At 39.6% G+C, this 16,648-nt stretch overlaps 1 pseudogene across 1 annotated transcript; it reads left to right on the forward strand.

The window, feature by feature from the left end:
* The first annotated feature begins 8,871 nt into the window (after positions 1-8,871).
* Positions 8,872-15,521, forward strand: LOC308053273 (short-chain dehydrogenase/reductase family 16C member 6-like; annotated as a pseudogene). Its single transcript has 5 exons — positions 8,872-8,920; positions 9,405-9,513; positions 9,583-9,785; positions 13,697-13,822; positions 15,417-15,521. The product of its transcript is annotated as a short-chain dehydrogenase/reductase family 16C member 6-like (transcript).
* The last annotated feature ends 1,127 nt before the right edge of the window (positions 15,522-16,648 follow it).

A 16,648-nucleotide genomic window follows, 5' to 3' on the forward strand; every position in this document is an offset into this window, starting at 1 on the left:
AAGGTGCCCAGAGTTTCTCACAGGCCTATGTTATCTAACACAGAGATTCTACTCATCAAGCACACAAGGTCAGTAAAACAATTAGTGTGATCTATGTGCTTTTTCTACAGACAGGTGCAAGTCACTTGAGCATATTTACATTTAACTAACCTCCTCGCCAAATCTTCCACTATATTCCCATACAGCAGGGCACCTATTTTCCTTTTCTACTGTATGGAATTGATGATACCAAATTTTAAAAGGCAGAAAATACAGATGCTTGTACAAGCTCCGTGGCTTTTTCAGGATTCAGTTATATTCCCTATCACCTTCTAGAGAGTTTTTCAAGATGCCACCCGCCACAGGAGAAAGATCTTCTTCCCATTTCTTCCCCCATAGCACCTGCCCACGAGTGGCTAGAAGGCATCAGTTGGGCTCCTGGAACACATCACCCTAGTGGTTCCATCCACAAGGACCTCAGGCTGTGCCCACCAAGCCAGTTCTGCAGCGCAAACCCATGCATGGGATGCAGGTGTCAGCAACAGGTTTGCTTCAAACATAAGCTCCAAAAAGAACTTAATCTTTCACTTCAACATTTATTTACTTCTTTTCCGTAAGAAAATTAGGGAAAATTACCTCTAATTTAGTCAAAGAGACCAGCGTTCTAAGTAAAACAAGCATTGTTGTACTAAATGCAAAAGGTTTACCAGTTGTTGCAATGCATCCTTCATAGTTAACAAAAAATTGATAATTTAATGAGGAATGAAACTCCCAAAGCCCTAAATACCTAGTGTGTATCTTACAGAATGAACTGTTTTGATCTACTAAACCTTCCAATTTATATAAATTTATATAGTAAAAAAAGTGCTTGATACAAACATCTAACTGGGACATATGCATGCAACCTAACACAGGAGTGAGGGCAAGCAAAGGAGGAGTAATTATCTTCCAAGGTTGAACAGGCAGGTGGTACATGGAAGGAGGATGCAACTTTTGAATAAAATGGCAAAGCTGAATAGTCCTCATTCCTTCCATTCTAATTGAAAACCTCTCCAGTCAGACACTTTCTTGCTTTAATAATTATAATTTAAAAGCAGTGACATTAGAATAAGATCTAATTTCTTCCTTAGACATGGAATTTCTCATCTTGTGACTTTCAGTTATGCCATAACTCAGGGGCTCTCTGCCACTGAAGTGTTCTAACATTCTCAGTAATTAACATTTCAGATGAAATCAGCTCAAAATGTGCCGGTGAATCAAACAAGGTTTCCTGAAGGCCACTTTACTAAATCACGAAACAAAACTAAGGCTGAAGATAGGGTCTGCTGGACTGGGACATGAAAATAGGCATCTCACTCTTGGTCCAGTTCTGAAAGGGTCCCTAATTTTCCTCCTACAACACATTCCTAGAACTGTCACTTAATTGGAAGATCATTGAAATAGATATATTGGTTTATATAAATAAATGCAGAAAGCAGGAAAGCCTGGTATCTGGAAAGAAAATGAATCACAAGAGTATTCTGAAGGAAGAAATGTCATCCTGAGATCAAAAACCAGATTCTACTTTTCCTGGATTTTATCATTGGCTTTGCATTTTTACTTGACAAGCAATATTCCGAAGTATGATCAAATATAGCATAACTGGTCTGAATACTAAGTATAACAAAAACTGAATATGAACCATGACTGCTGAAAGGGTATAGGCCAGTCAGAGAGATTAATGTCTCTGCATTAGGAAGAAAAAGAAGAAAAAGACTAGTTGAGGTTAGCATGACTTGTGCTTTTTAATAGGAACTAATTAGAGGAGGAAAAAAAATTCATGAACCAAATGGTGTTCACATACATACTCTAACAATGAGGGAGAGAGAAGGTGATGAGTACAGTGATTTCTGAATACCAAACTGTATGTAGCTGGAGGTCTACCTGAAAACTGAAGCTTAAATCTTGAGATAATAAGGAAAGGTCATAGAGCCATTCCCACATCTCAGACGAACCGGGTATATTCTATGAGCTGATATATGCAGAGCATAACTTTCAATTACCTGTTGGGGTTTTTTTCTGGTGAATGAATGTGTTGATATACAATAGACATAAATAGCTTCAATATTATTGTTGTTGTTATTATTAATAATAATAAATTATTTTGTAATTATTTCTAATAATTATAATAATTTACTTTATCATTGTTTATAACCATATCATAAATACAAGTAATTACAACATCAATGTTACTAGCTGTTTCAGATCATGTTTCCCAAGATAGAATCTTTCTAAGAACAGAAATATGTTCTAATTTAATAAACAAAAATAATAATTATTAAACTGTGTTCAATATAGACTCTGAATATGACTGGCTCATTTTAATTCTGAAGGGAATTTAATTAACAAGAACCAAAGTTTTCAATGTATGGTGTATAAGGGCCTCTCTGTCATTAAGGATGGTTTTGGAGGCCTACGTATAAGGCAAAATGACAAATTCATAGCACAACTCTACAGCTTGTGTATACATCATGGTGCCACAGAAAATTTTCTTTACAGCCTTCTTCCTCAAGCACTACAGAGCTCAGCTGGACACAAACAGCAAGATTCCTTCTTATGCCAACAGAAGCATCCCAGAATTTGCAACCTAAAAGGCAAAGGAATGGTTAAGTACCCCCTATCATAGGATGTTTTGAGCATGAAGGAAATCCCAGTATAAGTTAGCTGGTTCCCAAATCCTTCTTATTTACAGTGATATTCTGGGACAACCCCAAGAATTGTACCAGATTTCTGGCCTTTTAAAGCACTGAAGTGGGATCTAAAAAGTCACACAGAAAACAGTGCAACTACTTCCTTATCAGAGTCTTAAAGCCAAGTTCCCACCAAGATGGGTGATTCAAGCATCAACAAAGAGAGCCCTCTACCTGGCTAAGCTTTGCCATCTGGTCTCTTTCTCCAAGAACAGCTGCTTTGGTAATGCACAGACTTCAACTCTTCCACTTCCTTTGCATTCTTATCATCTCTCGTAGAAATCCCTTTCTCAGCCCCCACTCACAGCCTTGGATGTACTTTCACCACCCACAACATTGAGGTTTGCTTTCTAACTCCAACCATAAATAAATTCTCCATAATTGGAGAACAACTGAGACCTCCAGTTTCAAGTCCTAACTGTGGAGATTAGGTGGCTACTTTTATATTTTCTGCTTTTAATATATTGATCATAATCTTTTGCTTAGTTTTACCTATCAACAGGAATGCACTAATTACATCAAATCTGTATCATAACTGTATTTATTAATAGTATAACTATATTGTAGTTATAGACCACCATTCCACCCACCTGATAAAAGCAGGGAGCTATCATGAACATAGCTGTAAGCAACTAACAGCATAAATCAGCTGTAAATCATTAATCCAAGCATTCAATTACTAATCCCACCAGCCTCATTTAAAGCATTTAAACTGACAGTTGCATATCCAATTAACTGTTGCTATAGAAAATGAAAAAGCTTAGAGGCATTTGACAGACAAATCTTTACTGGCCCAGCAGGGATTTAGACTGAATTTGTTTAATTAGATTGTGACTTTACCTAAATAGAGCATTTACTGTAATCCCTGCTGAAACCATGGAATGAAATCTCACAAGGTTAAACAGTCATCACAAAAGCACATCACTCTGCTAAATGACTTGCTGAAAGCACTGCACTGCTTCCTCAAGGAGAAAGCTGGCATATCCTTGTACACATCATGACTGCTAAACATTTCCATAGGTATTCACATCTGGAGGCATAGAGGGCCATACGTGACCTTTGCCTCTTGCCTTTCTGCCATTACTCACTTTCTCAACACAGTCTCCTCCAGCTCAACAGTGACTGTGAAATATCCTACCAACCCTGTGTTTTCCTACTAAATTTGAATGTATGCATTGGCTGGCAGTCCAAGTCTGCAATGAGGTCTGTGTGTTGACCTCTGATGAGAGTTCATCTCAACTCCAATCCATATAAAATTACAGGACATTGAGTTATGAAAACTGTTTCTTCACTCCTGTGAGAATCTGCGTCTTGAATCTTAGACTTAATGCATCTGGAAAATATTCTTAAACACTTCCTTAGGTAATGCTTTTTCTTTCTCTCATGAGAAGAAGACAATGGCAGCTGTAGTATAAATAATGATGGATTATTCTCATAAAATCAGTTGAGGCAGATAAATCACATAAGCCTTGCTTAGAACAAATACACTGGCATTTTTCAATCACGACCTGCAGTATAAATGGATTTTACAGTGGGACTTTCACATTTCTCTACATTTCCATCTTCATCTCTGCAAATAACTAGTTGACAAGGGTGGGAAATGGGGCTGAAATTTCAACTGCACCACATTCCTCCATCTAGAAAAATATTCCTAAGAATACCTTTTTATTTTATTTTTTGTTAATATGGCATAGCTGTCATGCTATGACAACTACTGACACAGTTAATGGGACAAAGTCAATCTCAGAAACTGATTAACCATCAGCCAGAAAACAAACAAACAAAAAAACCTCACAAAACAGAACACCAACCTGTCAACTTCGATCTGAACAGAAGCAGTGGAAACTGGTCAAAGCAAAGAACTTCCATGGGAGCCCATGAATGCTTAAATTTTACTTACCAAGCTGCAGATCAGCAGACTCAAGAGATGGGGTGTGTTTCACTCCCAGGTATCTATCATACTGACCTTCTCTGTAGTAACTTAGACAAAAATTACTTAAAGGGGGTTCTCAGACTTGATTGAGAGGTTCAGAAGTAACAGCTTCTCCCTCTGAATTCTGCAGATCCCTGCAGATTCTGAATTCTGAGATCCCTGAGGAGTTTCACCATCACTGTATAAAATGAATCTGTTCGCAGCATCATGACCATTCACAACATGTAGCAAATGCCTTTTAAACATACCCACCTTCATTGTTCTAGCACCAATCCTGGTGGTCCCTGAAAAGGATAAAGTCACTGGTGAGGCTTGGCCAAAAAAGATGACAGCATGCCAACACATCTGTTCCGCCTTCTTCATAGAAATGTTAAACCATCATCATTCAATTTTCTCAATATCTTGAAAAAAAGCAACTAAATAACTTTAACCTGAGGCAAAACAAGCATCGCAATAGGTAAAGAGAAATGGTTAGAGGAAATAATTTTCTTAATAATATCCCTCACTAACAAAGACACCTGCCCCTCCAATTTCTGCACACCTTTGAGATCTTCTGCGGTTTGCTGGGACTGTTAGTACACTCCAGTTGTTCTGGTCTTCTGGTTGCACTGTTTCCTGGCTTCATTATTGTCTTTGGTGATTTTCAGATTACTTGTTTATTGAAGTTCATTAGATGCATTGGATCACGCCTTGAAAAATCTCCAGCTACTAGAAAACATAGGAGTTTGTCTGCCTGAGTGTCCAGACATCCATCAGGTTATTCCCCATTCCTTCTGCTCTGTGCTGTCTCACTACTGTTGGAGTTCAGAGTCCTTGAATCCAAACCACTGTCCCTGATCTCAGAAAGTGATCTTGGAGAATAAATCCTTCCTGAGCAGGAATACCATCTTTCCTTCCTCTTGCCCATCACTATTAGGCTCTACAGCAGCACAGTGACACTGGGTACTGTTTATCCAGGCTCAAAGAGATCAGAAAACCCACTGCTGTAGTCCTCAACACTATTGTCAGGAAATAAAAACTCATCTTTTCAGAATATAAGGAAAAAGTCAAATTGTTTAAGAGTACATTCAAGTGTCATTATGCTTACATACAAATAAACAACCCATCCTGGCAAAACGGCCCAATTGCTTATTATTCAAGCTGAACAGAGTCAAAGAGAAAAACAAATACGTAGTTCCATAGTCACAAATAATTTCAGTCTTTTCAATTAATTTGGAGACAGGTAATACCATTTGACAGAAAGAACTTGTCAGACTACGTAAGAAAAAACTTTGTATGTCTGACTAACTTGCAGAAGACATCATTCTCCTCCCTAGCTTCTTCTGGTGAATATAGACACTTCATCTCAGGAAGCAAAGCTGGTTTTCTTTTTGACCTGCCTATATACAAGAGAAAACTATAATTTTGTCTCCTGTTCATTTGCCTAAACTTGTCTCCAAAATGTCTGGCTTTTTCCTTGTAAAGAGCACTATCAACAGTAGTTTTGCCCAAATGTCACACATTCCTAGGGATCTGACGTTCTGCAGCTTAAATCCTTAAGTGTCTTTAGGCACAATAATGCCAGCCTCTGTTCTTTGTGCTCAGGAAAGGTACCGTCAGCTGTGTGTTTGCCTTGGAGTGAAGCAGCAGAGAAGTATCAGCGCCCTGCAAAACTTATGCCAGATGTGACTGTACTGTCATAAATACTATATTTGGATAGTGCCAGATGACAAGAACAAACCTGGTGCTGTCTCACCGTATACTCCAAGCACCTTCTCAGTCATGAGGTGATGTTGCCCTTTGACCAACTCTTTAATTACAAAAGGGCATAACATTAAGCACCTGAAGGATTAGATGCAGACAAGCAATGCCTTCAAAGATGAATGTGGCATGCAAAGGCCTGTCAGAGGGTCCCTGCATAGTTACAGAGATCTGACCTAACCTGAACACACCATGTGTCCTCCAAATACCTTGTCACTTACCACATCCACTCTCCATCAAAAGCTAGCAATGATCTGTAACCCTCCACTACCACACTGAAACCTCTGATTTGGGTATCTGAATTATTAATCATCCTTGTCATTTTAACTACTTATGGAATGATAGCTAGCTGCTCCCTAGGTCAGCTCAGTGTAAGGGCAGGTAAGTTTAAACTTTTAAACAGGCTCCTCCAGGTACCTTACAGCTTGCAAAGTTTTGGTTGCAACACAATTCCTTACAGATCTGGTTTACCTTGAAATGTTGTCCTAATAAACAAGAATTTCCTCTGGTTTGTTTCTTAACCTTTATCGTTTCACCTTCCCGTTCCTATTATCTGCTACTTTTGTTATGGAATTACTGATTACAGCATAAGACACTGAAAGTTACCTTACCCACCTATTTTGCTTTGGTTGGTGCTTTGTTTGGAATCAGTTCATTAAGACTTTGAGATCTATCTTCAGCCTCACTGAGTGTATTTCAGCTTCACCTTTTACTGGCTTCTAAACAGAGTATGCAACAGTTAATAGTGCCTGGAAGTACATCACTTCTATACAATTACTAGCACTGACAGTGTAGAATTTTCCACCATATTTCTTGGTGTAAATTACATCAAATTATGTGAACTATTACATGACCTATTTCAGCTGAAATTTAAAATGCTACATGATTCCCCATAAACTGTAATCTGAATTGTTTTTACAACATAGATGTGTGGACCAGAGTGCATCATGACTTTACTCAAAATCTTTCCTTCTATGACTTGCCAATAAACAAGACAGGACTTTTAATATCACTTATTCAAAATGCAATGTACAGCAAATAAGTAGTAGTGCTCTCTTTATGTGCTTTTTTACATAAACTGTGTGGAAGATGTCATGGTGATCGAGACAAGCTGAGAACATAACAGGAAAAGCACAGTCTTACAAGCTCAAGTAGAAACATGGCTTTCTATTCCATCTTGGGGAAAAAAAATACTGACATGACAGTGGTGTGGGGCTGCAGTTTTAAAGCTGGGTAATGTGTGTAGGGAAACCTGAGGCACCACAACTGCCATTTTAAAGATGTCAAACAATGATAATCAGGTGGTTTCACTGTTTTATAGGAAACATTTATGATCACCATCTCCTTTTTATTCCCATTCCAGCAAGTGGGCAAGCTGGAGAACACTAATTTATGATATAAAGCAACAAGTGTTTAACTTCCTAACTACAACTACTTGCTTGAGAGAGTCCAGCGTAGAGCCACGAAGATGATGAAGGGAGTGAAGCATCTCACTTATGAGGAAAGGCTGAAGGAGCTGGGGCTCTTTAGCTTGGAGAAAAGGAGACTGAGGGGTGATCTCATTAATGTTTACAAATATGTGAAGGGTGAGTGTCAAAAGGATGGAGCCAGGCTCTTCTCGGTGACAACCAATGATAAGACAAGGGGAAATGGGTATAAACTGGAACACTGGAGGTTCCATTTAAATTTGAGAAGAAACCTCTTCATGGTGAGGGTGACAGAACACTGGAACAGGCTGCCCAGTGAGGTTGTGGAGTCTCCTTCTCTGGAGACATTCAAAACCCACCTGGATGCCTTCCTGTAACCTCATCTAGGTGTTCCTGCTCCGGTGGGGGGATTGGACTAGATGATCTTTTGATGTCCCTTCCAATCCCTAACATTCTGTGATAAAATAAAGTAGCAGCAGAAGGAAGTAAAGAACACTTGCTTTCCAAGTCCTCGGCTAGGAGGTTGGTCAAGTCCTGAGCGAGATGCCAACCTGCCATGCCACCCTCCTGGCTCGGACAGGTAGGGCACGGGAGGGCAGGGGATGCAGCCCCTCGGGAGCCGCCTATGCCAGCTCCAGCCCGGCACCCCGCAGCTCACGTCCCGCACGGACCCAAACCCCGGGGGCGGGGGGGACGGGCCGGGCCAGGCCACTCCCTTGGCCGCGGCGAATGGGCAGGTGAGGGGTCACCGGGCGCGGCAGTGGGTGCGGGGGGTCCCGCCGGCTGCGGGGGCCGGGGGTCGGGCAGCGGGAGGGCGGCGGGATAGCTGGGAGAGGGAGGCGGGGAGGACACCGCAGCCGCAGGGATCCCGGAGTCCCCTACCCGGCGGATGGGTGGGAGGCAGCGGGTCGGTGGTGGGTATTCCGGATCCTGAGCTTTGCTGTTCCTCTCCATAATAGCGTAAAGGAAATGATGTGGTCTAAACGCAGGATAAAAGTCAAGGTTCATAACTCACAGGGCCATGCTTTTCTGGGTGCTTGGTAATTTGCTATCAAGTTAAGACATGTTGTATGACTTCGGACCTGCAGCATTGGAAAACATACACGGTGTGGGTATGTTCTTGCTGCATGCTTTCTGAAACAGCACATCACACTTTCTGCTGATGAGGTGACCTCTCTTTCTGAGGTTGATATCACACCAATGTTTTCAGTACTGTTTTGTTCAAGTAATACCACCTTGCTACGAAAACAAAGTACTCCATAGCCTTTGCAACTACATACATGTATGAAATGCATGTTGCTAAAGCTTTTTAAAAACCTAGATGGAAGCTGAGGGCTCTACAATGAAACAGCAGGTGTGTAGGTTCTAGCAGAAGATGTTTGCTTTAATCCTACTAGTAAGAAGCTGGCAGCTTTCACGAAGCAAGGCTTTAGTAATGTATTTCATACGTGCCCAAAAGAGCAAAGTGAAATCAATAGCTGTTAGAAAGTCAATCTCTTTTTTTTCAGTCAATACCTCAGTGTTATGAAGGGCCAGTAACATACTGTATTTCTGGGTTTGTATAGTAGCAGAGCAGTGTTTGTGCCTGAAAAAACATATTCAACTTCAGAATCATCCTGAAAATACTACAGTTCCTGAAATTGATGATTTTTTCTTTATTTTTTGAGAATTTCATGTTATTCATATTTCCTCCATTAAAAAAAAGGCAAACAAACAAAAACAAACAACAACAACAACAACACACAAAACAAACAAACAAAACAAACAAACACTTTTTGCTGGGGAAATAATGCTTATTTCTCCGCAAATAGGATTGGAAGGCAGTTTGCCTTAAATTTTGCTCCCAAAGAACCAAACCTTGGTGATGAAAGTAACAAAGAAACGAGCAGATTAGCCCCCCAAAATTGAGCTAACCCAGTGTTTGCCTTCCACTGTGACAGCAGCAATAGGGAGGAGATCTATCAACAGGCAGGCAAGGTAAGATACAGCTTCTGGCTTGGCTTCTTCATTCTGTATTTTTTTTTGCTTCTCTTATATTACTGAAATTTATTTTTAAAACGGCACTATTCCCTAAAGAGAAGTAATTATGTAGGGCAACAACTTTCTCCTTTTGACAAGTAGCTTCTAGATGAAACTTAAATTATGTTCACAATAAAGTAACTCAGTTTGATCTGTTGAGATTTATCCATTTCCAGTCTTTGTTGAGAGATGGCTATTTCTTTTAGATTAAAGAGTATGGTAAAACACACAGAAGAGGTTAACGCCATGTATTAGCTTGTTTGGACTTTAAAATTTCTTTAATATATCTAGAATTTTTTTTAAAAAAATGGAAATTGTAAGGCAGGGTTCCTTTTCTTTGCGCATGTGTTTAGAAGACTGTAGTTCAATAAATGTGATGTTAATGATGTGTAATGGTTTCAGAAATCATCAGGACATGGCTGGTCTCCAGTCAAATTGATGAGTCAGTTTCAGTTTATTTTTTGGTCCATCCAACTGGAGAGTAACATCAGGAAGTGCCCCATTTTAAATGAGATTCTTCTGCTGTGCTGACGTAAGTTCTGTAACCACTACTTTATTATTATTATTATTGTCCAGAAATTGGACATGAAATTAACAATATTAATTTTTACTTGTTCTTAAACAACATGCTGCCTGAAAATATTTCCCAGTATAAATTAATTAATAATCCAGTTAGCCACACTGCCATTTTATCCAATGATAAATTCTTCTTTTGTTAAATTCTCAGTATATGTACTTATATACATGACTCTTAAGTCACATCTTTGACATTCTGTGTCCAAAGGCATGCATCAGAGAAATTAGCTCAAATATTTCATGACACACGAATGTTGATAGATTGTTTTGGAATACCCTTGAAATATAACATTAATTTTCTATGAGTTATTGTTTGGGGGAGGAGGGAGAGGGAGGGGACTTTGTTTTGTGGCTGTTGCTTTTAATTTTAACCAAAACAGATTAATTATTTGTGAACATAGCTACAAAAGTTTAAGATAAGTATTTTTCCTCAAGAAATATTCCCAATGGAAAGTGCTTCTAAAAGGTAAGTTGGATTCAGTATCTGTAGGTATCTGGAACTGCAATTCTCATGCTTGCAGTCAACAAGGTATAGTTTTACCCATACCTGCTAGTGGCATTTGGGGCACAGCCAACCAACAGCGCACGGAAAAAAATGTCCACTCAGGGACATTCATTTTAGATGTCAAGAACCACAAGTGGTATCATAGTATTACTCAGACAGTGCGGGCAAGGATTATACTACATATTATTACACATATTATTATATATATTATTATAATAGTATGCCTGCAGAGAGGAGCAAGTTGTTGAGTGTTCTGTACAGACCCAACACAGTGTTCAAGGAGGACAATCTTTGCCAGTTACTTGGGCAGTACAGATGACATGATCCTCACCAGGTAAGACATTGATTAAGACTCCTGCAATTTTGGAGGAGGAATTCCAGTAACTTCAACAGTCTTAATGTCTATTATCACTTCTCAGCCAGATGAAAAATCAGTCTGAGCAATTCGTAGTCAGTACTTCAAATGTGACACTTGATCTTTATTTGCAATGACACTACAAATCAAATGGCAATTCTTCTAGAATCCCCTGTTTTCAAGAAAACAACTCACTTTAGAATTTATCAAGTCTCTTTAAAAAATAACATTTTAAATTAACATTCAATCCCTATTCCCATAAACACTAAATGCTATCCGGTTCTTGCAAAGACATGCACCGAAATGATTAGTTTAAGCTTTTGTATGTAATTTCTCTGTTGGACTTTCTTGTTGATGCTGAATGTTTTGAAATTCTTTCTTTGTTCTTGGTTGAAGAGGGTCTCACAATGTTTGTTTTGTGCACTCAAGTAATTCTCAATCTCCAAACACATTAACTGGATCAGCCACAGGGCTCCAGCCTGCCAAATTTGCTGTGCCCATATCAGCAGAGAGGATTGTGAAGTGCACAGACTGACTGACAAGCAGAAACTCAAAGAGCTCTTTTCAAACTCAGGAATTGGTGTTAAGGTATTAAATTACTGTTAGCTCCACCAACGTCTTTGCAGGTATTTGCATTAATTGAACAGTGGAGCCCAAAATTTTTTTAGATCAGGAGTTTTTCAGCCAGAATCAACTCTGCTCTTGGGAATACCTGCAACTTTTAGGAAAAGTCTTGGGCTTGAATACAGAAGATAAAGTAATAGCAGAGAAGTTAATCACGTTTATGTAGTATATTCACTGCAGAGAAACTCATTTTCCCATAATGAAAGTTTTCTTTCTAAGAAGGAGATCAGAGAGTTGAAGTCCCTAGGGAAGAGGTTTTAGAACAAATTGAAGTGAATAGCAACTGTTTTTCAGGATCAGGCAGTGTCGACCTGAGAATTCTGAAGGAAATTAGATATGATTTGATGAGTTAGAAATGCTTGGGTGATGTTTTGCTACAACGGGTGTCCAAGGAACAAAGAGTAGCAAATATGCCAGTTTTAAAGAGCACTTGAGACGACATCAAGAAGCTACAAATCTGTCATACAGGAAATTGGTAGAAATTATAATGAAGAATTAATAGACATCTGGAGAAATACATAATGGAGAATAATCATCTTGAGCTTTTGTCTGGCTTCCCACATTCTTTGGGGTAGAGAGTAAACAGGTCAAATAAAGCCAGATTTTTTTTTTTAATGCTGTTGTTAGGGAAGCTATGTTGTCTTGGGAAGAACAAGGGGATTGTCGTATGGATTGACACAGTAGTTAACAGGTACAAGTGGGGAGAAAGTACAGATGTATCCCACAAAGGAAGAGTTGGGTATTCCTGCCATACTCAGCAGTGTTGAGATTTATATTCCTTTGTGTAGATAGAAAGGCGCTAGTATCTGAGCCCTGCTTGTCTGTGACAAGGAGACAGCCTAACACAGCTGGAAGAGTATCAAACGAGTCTTCACTGAACACTAAGGTTCCCTGAGAGAGCCAAAGGAAGGTCAAATGTTGGGCCATCAGATCCAAGCACCTATTTCCAAATTGCCAGACTGCAGCAAATCTATTATTTTTGTGGGCTTGTATATCGTTTTTGAGACACAAAATAACTGTTTGCCTCTAGCACGGAAATCTCTTCAATGAGCATGATTCTTAATACTGTAAGTAAATCTTGGCCGTCTGCTTTGATATAAATGCAAATAACAGAATAAAATATTTTTTGTAACAAACTCAAATGGAGCTAATGGTGACTTATGCCTTCTCTCCAAGTGATGTTATCTATCTATTTCATAGTACATGCTTCTGTACTCAAAGAATTGGTATTTCCAAGGGATCAGTACTGAACTCTTTCCTGTTCAGTAGAAATTATCTGGAAAACGGGCTGACCAGGCTCGGCTGAGGAATACAGATTCTCACAACACCAGAAGCAGGGGACCAGAAACGTTCAGGTTGCAATTAAAGAATGCTTACAGTGCACACTAAAGCTTTGCAACTCATTACCTTAGGTTCCTGTGGAAAACAAAAGTATTCTAGAGTTGAGAAAGAAGTTAAAGAAATTCTTGGGGGACAAAAAAAGTAATTAGGATATGTTAAATACAAATATATAGATACCGTATCTGTCTCAGGAAGATCTTAAGCTGCAGTGTCCCAAGCTGCAGAGTATGAAAAACTGAGGAGTACACTGGAGGAGACCTTAGTGTCCTGGTCTCTTTTTTTACTGCTTTCTACCATGAGACAAGGGCTATGTGGCTACAGGGGCTACACAGACCTTTGATCTGATTCAGTATAATAGTTTGTATGTTTACATATACAAATAATTTCAAATATCAGTAAATATTTTCATAAATGAATAAGAGGCAAGAATACTTTCTAAAGCTTTCTGTTTATTCTTTTCTAATTCAGGTTAGAAAAGAAGTTAGGAATGTTGCTATTCTAATCAATAATGCTGGCATACTGCTTGGGGGAAGGTTCTGTGACACTCCAGATACAGATTGTGAAAAAACCTTAAGACTCAACTTCCTCTCTCTAGTCTAGGTAATGTATTTTTTGCTCTCCTGCATGCCTGAAAGGTCAGGACAAGTATTTTAGTGTGAAAATCACCACAGTGGCACCTATCTGGGGAACTCAATTCAGAATAGGAATGGGAAGGGCCTTGAATGGGGGAAGATAAATTTTTTTACCCATCCTATAATTCAGGAGTGTCAAACTCCTTTTCACCAGAGGGGGTGTGAGGGGTGGGTGGCACATCAGCCTCGCAGTTGCCTTCAAAGGCCCAAATGTAATTTTAGGACTGTATAAGTATAGGAGTCCTAAAATTACACACGACCTTTTGAAGGCAACCGTGAGGCTGATGTGCTCCCCCACCCCCAGTGAAAAGGAGTTTGACATCCCTACTATAATTGTAGGCACACCAGATTGACAGTGTTCCCATCATATCTAAGTGATTTTGACACAAACCTGCCCAGGCCCACTGCTAAATCCAGTTTGTGCAACCATATCATGAAACACACTCTGTCTGTAACAGCTGTGGCTGAAGTTGGTGCTGATATGTTGGCACATGACTGTCCTACTCCTGATATTCGCTGGCACCAGAGGCCTTTGTCTAACAGACTTGTAGCGTTTGGGGAGGCATAACCATGTTGTATGTGTCAGTGTCAGTCTTCAGGCTGTACTTTAATTCCTAGTCACCATCTGCTTAATGTACGTAGAGAACTAATCTAGATAGTATGTATTATCTTTGGTTTGGTTTGGTTTTTTTCCTCATACCTCTGAAGGAATTTGCTGTTATTTGGGATCTCAGCTGACCTTTAGGAGGTTTTGTTGTGAGAGAGTGTTACTCTAACCTGCTCTTCCATTTGTGGTTTATATGCCTGACTGAGCAGCCTGCATGAGGCAAAAATGTACCATTATTGCAAATCTCTCTCTAAACAGCATTTTGCACCAGAAGATCATTGCAGATAAAAGGCCTCTAACCATTTCCCAGTCCACAGTGCATTGTTCTTCCAAATACTTGAAGCAGAGGGAGGTGCTCTTCCTAGCAGGTCTGAAGAGGCATAGGGCAGGGATACAGTAACCGGGGGCACTCAATCAAGATACAGGTTCTAGGCACACATATCTGGAGTCGAACAGACATTGCAGCACATCTGAGCTATTGAAAAAAATGTTACTGCTCTTGTATTTTTTCTTCTCTTCCCCATCATAAAACACTAGTATGCTCCTTATATAGTTAATATCACCCACAGTGGTGGTGTGGTGGCCCGAAGCTGTCAGGCAGTTCGGTTTGTGATGAATAGGGCCCACAGAGAAGCTGAATTCCCCTTGATGTGTTGACTTGTAGCTCCCTCTTGTGTACCAAATCTTTGGCAATAGTCAGAGGACTAAAAACCATGAGGATCCAGAAGGCAGAGAATATAAAAAATTTGCTGCTTTTAGCAGCAGACATATAGGGAAGTCATTCAAGGAAATGCTGTCTCTCATTTATAAATTCTTTACAAGATAGAAGGTCAGCTGGGTGTCTTGTATACTGAAGCCTCAGAAAGCAGATCAAGTTGTAAAGTCTAATTTAGAGTGCAACATTTTTGGCATGTCTAGTTGCAATATGGTTTATTTATATGTCTCTTAGGCTTGGAAGGCCTTTCGTCCAGCCAGGAACACCTGTAACCATGGACACTTGGTTAGCACAGCCAGTGTAGCTGGGTGGTTGGGAGTCCACAGGGTGTCAGGTTAATATAGTCAAGTGCTATTTTGAATTACATCTACACACCAATAACTTTTCTTGGAGATCTCATAAATGCTTGGCTTAAGCATTTTATACTGACATATTGAACACTCAGGAAGAGCCTGCAGATACAATAAGTGTGGATGCATTGAAGAGGAGGATGGTGGTGGCATGTCGCCTGAGTGGTGCCAGGAGCTCACTGCCTGCAGTCTGTCTTACCTCCACAGAAGGAGGACCATCGAGCTTGTACATGTGCAGTGGAAGGGAGCCTTGTGTACAGGTTGTCTAACACTTTCTCATTCCAGGTTTTCTGTAGATGAGTGTTCAGAGTCCTGAGACATCCGTGTTTTATACCTGGAAGCATAAATTTAATTGGAAAATGTTTTTCTGGTCCAGAAGGCATTTTGGCAGACTTTTAATCAAAATTAATTTGAATTAACAGTGTTTTAAGCTATTTAGTAACTCCATATTCTCAGCTGTTTCCTTCAGGAGAGCTGTCTGCTACAGTCCTGACTATTTCATCTGCCTGGATCTGCTGCCCAGTCTGTCCTCAATCCTTTCTTGTATCTCTTAGGTCAGTCTTTGCGAATGTGAACTTCAGTGTAATAAGTATCTCTGTTTCTTCTGCTGATCCATGGTGTTACTATAGTGTTTATTTGCCACCTGTTATTGTTGGGTGTGATTTGGTATTTCTAATAGGTCAAATCCAGCTTTCATCATTTAACTATAAGGCTTGTGAGGAGTGGACCTGCATATCCATGTATTATAACTTTTTACATCTTAGCTATGCATTTTTGAGTTATATGGTACCCTCATCCACTATGGGTGAATTCATGGAGAATAACAAACTGTCTCTAATGCCAGTTTTTGAAGTTACTGTTTTACCAAAATTGGATTTCATTGTGTCTAACAATTATTTTCACACACGTCTGAAAAAGCCTTGGGAAACCACATATAAATTCCTATATTAAAATGAGGTCCTTACAGTTGCAAACCTGTAAAATAATTCAGGTTGGAAAGAATCTCTGGAGGTCATTTGGTACACACCTCCAAATAAAAGCAGGCTCAACTTAGATCAGATTGCCCAGGGACTTATTGAGGGCAAATTTTTATTATCTCCAAGGATGGAGTTGCAT

Source organism: Nesoenas mayeri (genome assembly GCF_963082525.1).
Source record: "Nesoenas mayeri genome assembly, chromosome: 2".
In the NCBI taxonomy this organism is placed as follows: Eukaryota; Metazoa; Chordata; class Aves; order Columbiformes; family Columbidae; genus Nesoenas; species Nesoenas mayeri.